Source organism: Ziziphus jujuba, chromosome 3 (assembly GCF_031755915.1).
Source record: "Ziziphus jujuba cultivar Dongzao chromosome 3, ASM3175591v1".
In the NCBI taxonomy this organism is placed as follows: domain Eukaryota; kingdom Viridiplantae; phylum Streptophyta; class Magnoliopsida; order Rosales; family Rhamnaceae; genus Ziziphus; species Ziziphus jujuba.
This window is the reverse complement of record NC_083381.1, coordinates 3,814,909-3,826,896: the sequence shown is the minus strand read 5'-3', so window position 1 is coordinate 3,826,896 and position 11,988 is coordinate 3,814,909.

Here is an 11,988-nt window from a genome sequence, read left to right as displayed (position 1 = left end):
TACCAAGAATGCCTTCCTTAGGTCATGAAGAACCTTTTCCCTCTCGGCTCATCACATCCAACTGAAAATCCAACCAGCTCCTCAATCTAGTTGCTTTTGTTTGATATGTATAAAACCCAATCATTCACGTATACCTTACAGGCTGAGCAAAAATACATATGAAGAATGACTTCTTCAATCAGCCAAAATTCTAGAATTGGACGAAATTTGATAGGTGGTAGCAGAGGTAATGAGCTGTATTTTGAAACGAAGAAAACAAAACTGAGAGAGAGGTTGAGAGTGTTACCGGTCGAAATGGACACACAGAGGGGTGGACTCCTATCGTACAAAATGTTTCAAATGGGGATTTGCTTTTGCTAAAACGTAAACATAAGGGACAGATTGGGATTTTAGCAAAATGAAATAAATGGGAAATATGGAAAAAGGCGGCAAAACTTCCCACCAAAGTAGAAATTCATATTTGGGTTTCACTTTCCAATATAAATTTCCGTTTACTTTCTCTATTTTGCTTTCTTTTCTTTCTTTTTCTCTTTTTTTCTTCTGTCCAAATCATATGAACCTAAGAATTAACCATATAAAAATTTAATATTCATATGACAAATATTGTAATATACATTTTCTATAAAACAATGTCCATATATATATATATTAAATAACAATGAAAGCTATATGTATGGAAAGTGAAAAATGTATTTTGTCCATCTTAATTAATCAAGTGTAAATTATTAGGAAACATATTTATAATGTGGTTAAGTATCAGAAATGTTTATGTGCATTTGCAATTATTTTATATCATGATCATGAGTTTGAATTTAAACACTAATGATAATATATATATATATATATATAAATGTACAAGTATCTTTGTAGATTAGTATGTAAATAACATCTTTCTTTGTATGATAAAAACTATAATAACATAACAAATGTTCATTGAGAAAACAAAGAAGGATCAAAATCATAATAATTAAACACATATTTTATATATAATTATACGGCGACATATAGTATCTCAAATAAATTGCGGACTATATATATGTATGGGGTCGTGTTCTATCAAAAATATTTGACAAATATGTTTGACAAATCGCACTAGCAATTGCAGGATCATTCAATAGTTGAAAATTGATATATTTTAAATATATTATAATTTTGAAAAAGATTTTTATTATCTATTTTAATAAAAATAAGCGATTATTTACCATTAGCTAATAACAGTTAAGGATCGCTAATATGTGTCAAACCCCTAATTTGTACACAGTACATTCCCCTATATACATATAGTTACTTATAAAAACTATGCTATAATACATCTAAGCCCTTAAGATTTGTAATAAGGTTTGTTATAATTTGATGTTAGAAAAATACACTAAGACCATGAATGTTAGACGTTTTCCATCAAACTATTTGTACAATATATCAAAATATCTTCCAACAACTTATAAATATAAATTTCACAATTAATCATTAAGGGAGTAAGAATTTGTAAATTTTATAATTAATTATTAAAATAAAAAATATATAATCATAAATAATTATTACGTTATGTCGGTAATAATCGTGGCACTAATTTGCGAAAACAAAAAAATGATAAGAATATTAAGTAAAACAAAAAGATTTGACAAATAATAATCAATTACATTAAAAGTGTTTTTCCTGGCATAGAACCAATTATTAATTTACAACACGTTTATTATAAATTTATAGTCAAAAGTTAAGCATTCATTGAGGCACAAAATATATATACATATATATATGTGTATACATATAATTTTGCATGTGAACAGTTAAAAAACATTAAAAATTAAAAATAAGTTACTTCAAAAATAAATATAACATTAAAGTTAGTGAAAAAAAAAAAAATTCGAACTAGTGCAAAATAAAGAAAATGCAGCTTGCCTCCTCTCGAGTTTAAACAACATTAATATAAACAAGCTTTTTTTTTTTTTGTCTCATTATGTTTATTCTTGTTATTGAGAACAATAAAATGTAAAAAAAAAAAAAATAACAGAAAAACAAAATTAAAATCATGTAAGGGAGAGATGGAATCCCACAAACTATTTTTCATTTTGCATTTTTTATCCTTAATTTAATTATTTAAGTTTGCATTTTTGTCCTCAAGTTCGTTTAACCTCCTAAACCTTTAAAACATTGCAGTTAAATGTCATTCTACCATGGAGAGGGCATAGTATCGAATTCAGTCAAAATCCATGTCATAATTATAGGATTATAAAGTAGTGTCCTTGCCTACACATAATTGTCATTGCATACATTTATATACTTACACTACAAACAGAAAGTAGTGTATCAAAAGGACTGTAAGCTGAGCACTTGTGCCTGTACATGCTTTGCAAAAGGACTTGTGATTGCAAATGTCTATAACCATGCATAGTGCCAAACATTCACCTGTGAATGCAAATATTTTGCATTCTAACTATGTACACTATCAAAAAACTATGTATAGGTGAATTTTAATGCTATGCATATCACAAGCAGAAACCATAACATCAAGTCATTGTTGCAGTAGGTGGTGGCGGTGGCGACGGTGGCGGCGACTGGCTGGGACGTGAAGGATGCTGACTCCCATCCAAGAATGCAGAAAGTCTGGCAATGATTTCTGCATGTTGATCCACAACTTGTGCAAGTCTTTTTACCTCAACCTTGTAATCTTCAAACTCTGTAGCCAACTGAGGGGTAGGTTGGTTAAGCAGCCTGCTATAGCTCTTTCTTGGAGCTGGTCCAACACCAGAAATGAATCCAGCATTTCTACCTAGGACTTGTGCACGAATGTCAGCTTCTGTCAAAAAAACCGGTGCACCAGTATCATAAGGAGAAGCATCATCTTGTGTCTGCTGCATTTGTGCTTCTTGTAGCCGAACCATCTCATTCTAACAACATGAAAGGTATAAAAATGTCATTATAAGATATTACAAGTATGTCAAACCAGTTAAGGAGTGATAAGTAAAACTTACATATCTTGATTCAGCTATAACATTATTCCATCCTTTTTTTTGTGTCCAGTGTGTTCTCTTGAAAAACTCAATCTCACTAATTGGTTCATTTGAAGATGACTACAAAATAAAAAGAAAGATAATTTTACTTGCATGCTTAAACAAAGGGAAAGTCACATTCACATTTGGACTAAACCTTCTGTATGTATATATATATATATATATATGTATATATAGACACTTATATAACATTATAATCATAATCTCCAACTTCAATTCAACATCCCAATGAATCACCAAGATTCATAGCTTAGAAATAGCTCACAAACAAAGGTAACAACAAATCAACAGAATCACATAGAACTATAGCTACAAGGTAGTAGAAATCCAATATCAACAAAGTTGAAGCATAAAAGGTTTGTCGGAATAACAAAGGTAGTAATAGTAAATGTCCTTTTTAGCTGATACTGTTGACATTTTTGCCTTTTTATCATGGCAATGAAACTAAATAGTCATTAAAGCCATGGAATTCTAAGCTCAAACCCAATTCTGCTATAGATACATGACATATATTATAAACTGTCAAAGGACCACAACTAGTAAAAATCCATTAGCATCCAATGACAACCAAATTTCAATAGACATAAGATGCATGAGCAAGAGATTTATCCTTAAAATTGCTAAGTAAACACTAAGATATCAAAGATAGTAATGCAATTGGAAATTTCACTTATCAAGCACTTTATGAACCGAGTATTTACCATAATATGGAAAAATAATAAAGAAAACATAATCCATTCTCAAATATAACTAAAGTAATTGTTGAAGAATGTCAAACCAGTGCTGCCCTTGTTGCAATAAACGATCTTGATCCAGCATGATGATTATATAGCCTTTTAGCCCTATTACATTGCCCTGCTTTAGAACGTTTCTGTATATATAAAATAAATGGTTTAGAATATGATAAAATATATACATGAATTTAAAAAAAGTTTGAAACAGTTTAAATAGTTCTAACTCACCAAAAATTCTGGACTCTCAAAATGAGCACACAACCACTCCCAATCTTCTTGACATCGTATTCTTTTTGGTCTAAATTGCAATGGGTCTTTGCCTTGCATCTTACACAGCTTGAAATGATTGTTGCAATAACTCCTATTGTTTTTGTACCTATCACGGACAATGCCTCTCAACAATCTCTATCCATTGAGGATCATTCAGATCAATGTCAAATCGATCCTTATACACAAAAGGGAAATAAAACCTTGTTAGTTATTATAATACTGATATGGTATATTAATGATATGAGTTTAAGTTTTACTCACAGCAATATGTTTGTAGACAATTTTCCTTTCATCATTAGAAGCATATTTCCATCCCTTCAATCTTGGTAAAAGAAAGTTACGCACAGCAATGCCAATCTGATTGGCAAAGGGAGAACAATGGTCACCATATGCATACATATCCCCATCACTTACTTGGACGCGAAGTTTAGTATTGGATGCCATTGTTTTAAGAATTTCCAATCCTCACGTAATGCCACGTGTATTTTTCTTCATTAAACCTACAAAGTGAAATAATGTTAATTAATAATATTATGTAATATAGATTCTCAATTTACATAACATATATGATAGATTACCAACATACCAGTGGATACAGGTGTATCTTCAGTACTCTCATCTACAGGATCTATAGGAGAATGACCTCTAGACGATGTAATGTTTGGAATTGGTGTTTCCACATACTCTGGACCACTCGGTATTGATGTCTCACTAGGCGTTGGTGTTGTGGAACGATCTGGTGTTTGCATAGGTTGTCGACCTCTAGGGGATGGTGTCTCCATAGGCGATGCAGTCCTTCTAGATGATGCTGTGGTCCTAGGAGACCTCCTAGGAGCCAAATTCTCTCTTTGTGATGGTGTCCTCCTAGGGACCAAAGTCTCTCTTTCTGCTGGGGTCGTCCTAGGAGACCTCCTAGGGACCGAAGTCTCTCTTTGTGCTGGGGTAGTCCTAGGAGACCTCCTACGAACCAAAGTCTCTCTTCCTGGTACATATCTTGATCTCTTAGGTGGCATATTTAAAGGAATATTTTGGCAATATTTGTTTCCCCTATATTACCATCCTGCAAACATAAAAAATAATATCAATACTATATTTAAGGGATTGATATTGTCAATAATCTTAATCATTCAATCCTTTTGTTATACGTATATATATATATATATATGCATAAATGAAGCAATCATCACTGATCTTGTGGAAATGTTATAGTCCCTTCTTATTCTATCTCTCAAACCCACATATTTATATATGTACATAATATAGATGGAGGATGCCATCAGTATTCCAATCTCCACAAATTATGCACCATGCCTAAACAAGGTGATCATAAATAATATTTAGACAATTAGTTATATATATTCAACAGGAGTTATTCTAATTTGATTTCTCCATTCAATTCCCAATATGCAATAATATTATATATTGATATTCAATTACATTTTGCTATGTTATGGGTGTTTATTATTAGACAAGTTATAGAGTCCATTATTCAACATTCAACAATTTAGAAGTTCTTAAAAGTTCTAATCCAAAAAAACCAAAATATAGTAAAAATCTAGAAACTGTCTTATTTGTTTATAGGTTGGAAAACCATATTTACTTCTTTACCTCAAGTTTTTTTCCCATTTTCGATTACCTTTTTTTTTTTCTTTCTTTTTTCTTTTCTTTTTCCTTTTTTACATTTTGATTCAGTATCTCTTAAAAACAAAAAATCTCAAGCAATCAAATTACGATGCTTGTGTTTTTTTCAAAAGCAACAAAGTAGTTCAAGAAAATTCCAATCCATGAAAACTCATTACATTATTTTAAGAACATAGGAAAAAAGATAAAAATGCAATTATGTATCAACATGTGGGAAAAATTTCTAGAACTTTATTGTTTGAAAATATCAACCACATTGCCAAAAACCAATAACATATAGGGCCAGAGACTCCTCTCACTCAATATACCTATCTCTCATAAAACACCATAACAAACATAGAGGGAAAAAAAGAAGAAGTTATAGATGTCTCTTACCAAGAATAGATTTGCTTCCTCTCATGTCCCTAATAAATCCTTCAATCCTTCCTTTATCAGCTCATTAAATCCAGTTGACTCTTTGTCATACGTAACAAAGAACTAACCCATCTTTCACGTACATTTCATGGAATGAGCAACTTAGGGAAAAATGAAGAAACAGAGAAAAGAAAAAGCACAGAGAGAAAATGGGAGAGGAAACACACCTAAGATGGAGCTTGAGAGAGATGCCAATCCAAGCAGTCAGAAGCAACGAATGGTCAGAGAGGTGAGGCAATCCAAAGGGGGCAGCACAACTCTTGGAGAGAGTTTTAGAAAGGAAGTCCCTAATAAATCCTTCAATCCTTCCTTTATCAGCTCATTAAATCCAGTTGACTCTTTTTCATACGTAACAAAGAACTAACCCATCTTTCACCTACGTTTCATGGAATGAGCAACTTAGGGAAAAATGAAGAAACAGAGAAAAGAAAAAGCACAGAGAGAAAATGGGAGAGGAAACACACCTGAGATGGAGCTTGAGAGAGATGCCAATCCAAGCAGTCAGAAGCAACGAATGGTCAGAGAGGTGAGGCAATCCAAAGGGGGCAGCATAACTCTTGGAGAGAGTTTTAGAAAGGAAATAGGGCCGGTGCAATTTTATCATCTAAAGGGTTTTATAGGGATCATCCATCCAAAAATGGTTCTATCGGGATTGTAACCAAAAATACAAAAAATAAATAAAATCTGTTTTTTTTTTAAGTAAATATTTCTTTACAAAATGCAGCTTCATTGTGGATTATTTTATTAATATTATTATTAACACCGTTTGTATCCATTTACTAGCCACTGACATGGTAGCTCAAACCATTAAATTACCAATTTCATGTTTCTTTTTCTTACATTTAGTCAAGGTTCTCACTTCCCGCCAAAATGGAAAAGCATGTGGATGGTTTCCCGCCCTTGCATTTACTCACCAAACATAGTTGGTCGCTGACGGCATTAAACCAAACCTATTATAAACTTTTTTTTTTATATTTTATTATTTTAAATTCTATTTAGTGACCAATATTTTCGTCACAAATATAACATTTGACCACCCAAAATAATTTGGTCGTGGAATGCCTTATGCTAACATTATTTGCTATTTTTCCTTAAAAAAAAATTTTAAGTTATATTATTAGTGATTAATATATTGGTCCTTTATAAATACTTTTAGTGACCAACAGTGGTTGGTCGTTGAAACTTCATGTTCCCACCAAAAAAAAAGGTGGGAAAGCTTCCCGCCCTGCCTTTTAAACTACCAAATAGTTTTTGGTCAGCGCAAATTTATATTTGTGACCAAATATTTGGTCACCATAACAGGTCAACCAAAATTCTACACGTTTCTCTTACTATCGTTTCTGCGACTAAATATCGGTCGTTGTTTTATTCATTCAGTGACCATTACTTTTTCGTCACTGACAGCATAGTCGCTAATTCCCATTTTTTTTGTAGTGATTGTTACTATGAAAAATAAAACTTTTATAGCTGAGATTGATTATCCTTTTTTTTTTTTTGGAACCTTTTATAGTGGAGATTGATGATCCTTTTTGTTTGATGATCCTTTTTCTTTTTTGTTTTTTATTTTTTTATTTTTTTATTTTTTTTGGGGATCAAAATTACACAGAGTACCAGCCACTAGATTTGTATGACTGTATGTGTCAAAGATTTCCATCATCTATGCTCCAATAACGTTAATAGCTCAACCGTACCTGCTATTAGGAAGAAATATAGTCAGTAAAATCCTCTTTTCATTCTTTGTTTCTACTGAAATATGTTTGTTTGTTGTTTTGGTTTTTTGCTAAACTGCATGCTTTGGTTCTTTCTCAGTACAATTATGTGGCAAAAAAGCACTACCCTCCTTTGATATCTCAAGCATTTTTCTGCAATTGAAGCCACTTAAGTCCATTCATAATTGAACTCCATCTTCTGGTGATTTTCCTTCATGGCAACAAGCTCGTTCCTTGTAATGAAAGTTTTATTTTATTTTTTTCTCTTCATTGTATATTTTTCTTCAGTCTTTTCTTTGTTTCTTTTTATATTTGGAGCAATAGTTTTCTACATGCTATATAGGTTCTGGCTAATTGTGGTGTTTTCAGTGAACAAAAATCTCATGGAAAATATCTTGTATCATATGTTTTTCCAATTTATGCCAGAGTTTGAAATTGTGCTCACAACTTCACTTGAAGTACTTAAATCATATAATAACTTAAGATACAAGTAATAAATTTTTGTTAATTATAACATGTTGTTCGATAGATGATCATCAATACCCAATTTGTTTAGGCTGTAAAATCAGAATTATAAAATCATTTGATGCTAATAAAAAGAAATTAGGTTCCAATTTAATTATTAAAATATTAGAGAGGTAAAATAGATCATGAGCTGTTAGAAGTAAGATAATTATTCGCTGTAGTTGTTATTGTTTTTGTTATAATTTATATGTTGGATTTGCTTTAATCTTGATATGCAAAATTCATTATCAGGGACAATTAATCATAATTTTAGCATATTCTGTCCTTTGAGTATTTTTGTTTTGATTGTGTAAAAAATAGAAAATAAATAAAAAAATAAAAGAAAATAAAAAGTCATTTATTTGTCATGAATTCAAAACTTTTGATTCTTACATAGTAAACAATCCCTATATAGGGTTAAAAGTATACCTTATAACATGCTGCAATAACTTTCTTAAAAAGTGGGGCTGGAAATGTATATTACTCTATGAGCTACTACCAAATATGTTAATCTCTTTTAACGGGCTATCTTCAGCGTTCGTTTCTTGATCTGAATCGATTGACACTGCCTCTTCCGAACACTTCTTAATTGATGATACACATCACATATATCTAGCCAGTCGTTTGCTTTCGATGGTATGCAGGACATTGCTATCTCTATAGCTTTACAGGTACAAGAAATGTTGTAGTTTCCTTCAATTCTTGGATCAGCTATCCTTTCGATATATCCTTTCTGTCGAACTTAAAGACTTAGCCATTGATCGATGTGCATGGCTTCTTCTAAGCCTTGGTTAAAACTGGACTGTAGCCAATCATTAGCTCCAACCAAAGCTATAGACATCACTTTTCCCATTCAGCTTTCTGTTGTTGTAATACCTGCATAAGTAATGGTTCCAAAACAATCTAATATTCCATATTTAATCGAGAAATGCAAAACTTATTAGACCCTTATCATTCGAAGAATAAGTGAAAGATGATGGTAAACTTTCTTATGTGTAGCAGGAGCTTTCATTTCTTGGACCATGTAATTTGGTGGTCATCTAGATTCAGTTTAATATACCAATCTCTATTACCAATTAGAGTCGGAGGCTTATCTAATACAATGATCTGAAAGTAAACCTTACACATAATTGGTGGAAACTTCTGAACCAGCTTATTCGCAAGGCCTAAACATTGATTAAGCAATGTATTTTTAAGGTCATTTCTTGTGCTTTTTATATCCACTGTAAGAAAGCAGAGAAATGATCATATATTGATCTGGCTTCTAGGATTTTGTTGGAAAAAAAACTTGGTCACATGTTGAATGGAGGGGTGATGCGGCCGTTAGGTAGTCAAAGAAACTCAGGCTGTGGTATGATAACATTTTACTGCTGAGACACAGATTTGAAAGGTTTCGCTGTAAGATTGCTGCTAGGGAAGCAAATTCAAGTTGAAAAGCTTTCTCTAAGAGACTCTTATAATTTTTTCTTTTTATGAACTCTCTAACTGGGAAATTCCACGTTCTCCTTTTGATTTGGTTGATGTAGACGAACTGGCTGTTGCTAGTTGATTGTTATTCCTCCTTGATGTGGGGCTTTTTGTGCTATTAACGTAGTATGTAGGTAATCCTGCAACTCTCTTTTGTTGTCTGATTATTACACAGTTACACTAATACAAATATGAAAGAAGAAAACAATAAGAAAACCAAACTGGTATTATATTTTTCGGTGTCCATTGACCTCGTGCTGCATCAGTTGCAATTTGTAGTCTCTCTCCAAGTGAGAGTTTTACATGTATCTGCTTTAGAAGATATCAATTATATTATATATATATATATACACTCTTATAATAATGTAGAAGCTGAAACTTCTGTTTGTTGGAAACGAAATATAAATGTACAACGTGATCATCAGCAGCTGATAAATGATTTTGCAGATTTCCATTAATCATATAATCATAGATGATTGCCATCCTGTCACCTTTCTTATAATATCCAATAAGAGAAAGGCAGAAAACATGCTTTGTTGGGCATGTTTTCTAATTTCAATTTTTAAAATATTATTTTAAAAATAAAAAATAAAAAATAATTTTTATTTATTTTATAACAATAAATGATGTTTAATCTGATCTTTGAAAATTATTTTCAAAAACTAAAAATCAAAAAATATATTTGGCTAAATAGTTTTCAAAATTCTTTTAAACAATTTTTCTTATTTTTCTTTTTTTTTCAATAAAAAAACCTTATAATATATACAGCTATAAAATATATATATATATATAATATTAATTCATTCAAATATTAATGAATTATATATATAAAATATAAAATATATATTAAAATATAATATACCATTTTTTTTCCATTGAATTTATTTATTTATTTATTATTATTGATTGATTGACATTATAATATATATATATATATGTATGTATATAGCTATATATATATATTTTTTTTATTGAATGTATTTACTTTTTCATTGGTTTATAATTGGCTTTCTACAACTATACCTCTCCACTCTATGTGCTCCACATTATCAATCAATTATTTTTTTATTAATTAATTATTAAATTTAATTGATCTTATATAAAAAATTAATAAAATAACTATTGCTAATTTTACTCTATGTGCTCCACATTATCAATCAATTATTTTTTTATTAATTAATTATTAAATTTAATTGATCTTATATAAAAAATTAATAAAATAACTATTGCTAATTAGAAAATTAAATTTTATAAATCTAATATAATATCCAAATATCCATAAAATCTCATATTAGCATAAAAATCAAATTACTAATTTTTTTTACATGTTATTAACATAGGCAGCAACCAACCATAAAGTAGTAGGCACATGAGAACCAAAAAAAAAAAAAAAAAAAAAAAAAAAAAGAACTAAAAGAATTTACGAAAAATAGAAAAATGGATGAAAAAGCTTACAAGAAAGAGGAGATGGGGATTTCTTATTCGAACAAATTTTGAAAAAATGAGACTAAAGAGAGATCAGTGGAGTCCAGGTTCAGGGTGACCCATCTCTCTCAGGTGGTGTTACTATCGAAAGGACCACGGAGGGCATCAGCCATCAAGACTTAGAGGGTATTTGGTTTACTTTGCGTAGAGAATTGAAAGAGAAGAGAAGGAAATGAGAAAAATCGAAATGAGAAAAATAGAAAATTTCAGACCTAGATCGGTGAAGTAACGAAAAATAGAAAGAGAAGAGAACGAAAACTTGGAACACCAAGAGCCGAGATCTGTTCGAAGAGCCGTATTCTATTGGGTGAAAACAGTGGGTGGGTTTCATTATATCCTGAAAACAGTGAAAACATTTTTTTGATGGCCAAACGGTATTTTTTTTTTTTTTAATTTTTTAAATAGTTTTCTATTTTGTAGAATAGAAAATTGTTTTAAAACCAATTGGCCAAACAGGCCCTAATTTTCTGTGATGAATTCCTATCAAGACTTTCATATGAAATTCTGAATGGTAACAAATTAGTTTGCAAGCGCATATATTAAAAGCGTATGTTCTTTCTATACATAGGAAAACTAGATGGACTGTTTTTACCGCAGCTTGAAATTCCTTGAGGCCTTGCTTTGATGATGAAGAGCGTAACTTGACAGCCACTTGAAAGCCGTCTTTCAGAATCCCAAAATAAACTTTTTCCAATCCTCCCTCTCCAATTAATGATGTAAAGTTACTGCTATTGATCACCACCTAAGAAACCT